Here is a 1,030-nt window from a genome sequence, read left to right as displayed (position 1 = left end):
TTCATGGTTTGTGAAGAGAAGTCGGCTGTAATTCTGATGGGATTTCCTTTGAATGTGATCTGCTTCTTTTCTCTAGTGGCTTTCAGTAGATTATTCTTGTGCTGAATTTCTGGGATCTTGACATGTCTCATTGTGTTTTTAGTTGGGTTGAGGTTACTTGGCATTCTGTATGCTTTGGTTACCTGAATATCAGATTGTTTCCTCATATTTGGGAAGTTTTCTGCTATTACTTCTTCCCATAATTTTTTAATGTCATTTGTATTGACTCCTTCTCCTTGGTGCCTATTAGTCTCACATTGTTCATATTTGCATCATCTTGCAGGTGATGGATTATTCATTCCTGCATCCTCATTGTTTTTAAGAGATCCTTTTTTACCGTTTCACTAGCTGCACCAGCGTCTTCACGATCTGAAACTCTGTCTTCACTTTCACTTAAACAGTTTTGCAAGCTTGTGATTGAGGTTTTAATTTCCTCTATATCTCTTTGACTCTGCTTCATGCAATCTATTTCTTTCCTGTATTGCTCAGGCAAGTAATCCGTCATTTTTCTAATCTCCTCTATTTTTTTTTATCAATGTCTTCTTTAGAAGCAGTTATAAATTTTTTTACTGCAGTTTTTTTTTTCAGATTGGCTTTCCTCCTTTTGTTTCTATAGTTGCTTCTTTACTTCAGATGCTATGAGTTCTGAGAATTCTTTTTTTGTTTCAGAAAAGTATTGCGCTCTGCGTTCCTCTATACCTTTCTGCTGTTGCTTATTTACTATCAGCACTATTAATTCATACTTTTGAGCCGAGCTAGTGTCCTCTGCACTTGTTCTGGGTTGGCATTGGGTTTCCTCGATATGTTTCTGCATTTGATTCTTTACTGCAGATGTTATTAATTCAGGGATTTTTTTTTTAATCTGAGTTCCTCTATACCTTTCTGCAGCTGTTTCTGTATTTCAGAAGCAGTTGATTCATTGCTTTCAGCTGTGTGATTCCCAATTTGTTCTGTGTTAGTGTCCTCTGCACTTGTTATAGGTGGGCTTGGG

Source organism: Octodon degus, unplaced genomic scaffold, assembly GCF_000260255.1.
Source record: "Octodon degus isolate 3935 unplaced genomic scaffold, OctDeg1.0 scaffold00157, whole genome shotgun sequence".
In the NCBI taxonomy this organism is placed as follows: Eukaryota; Metazoa; Chordata; class Mammalia; order Rodentia; family Octodontidae; genus Octodon; species Octodon degus.
The sequence above is the reverse complement of the archived record's forward strand: the minus strand, read 5'-3'. Positions refer to the sequence as shown.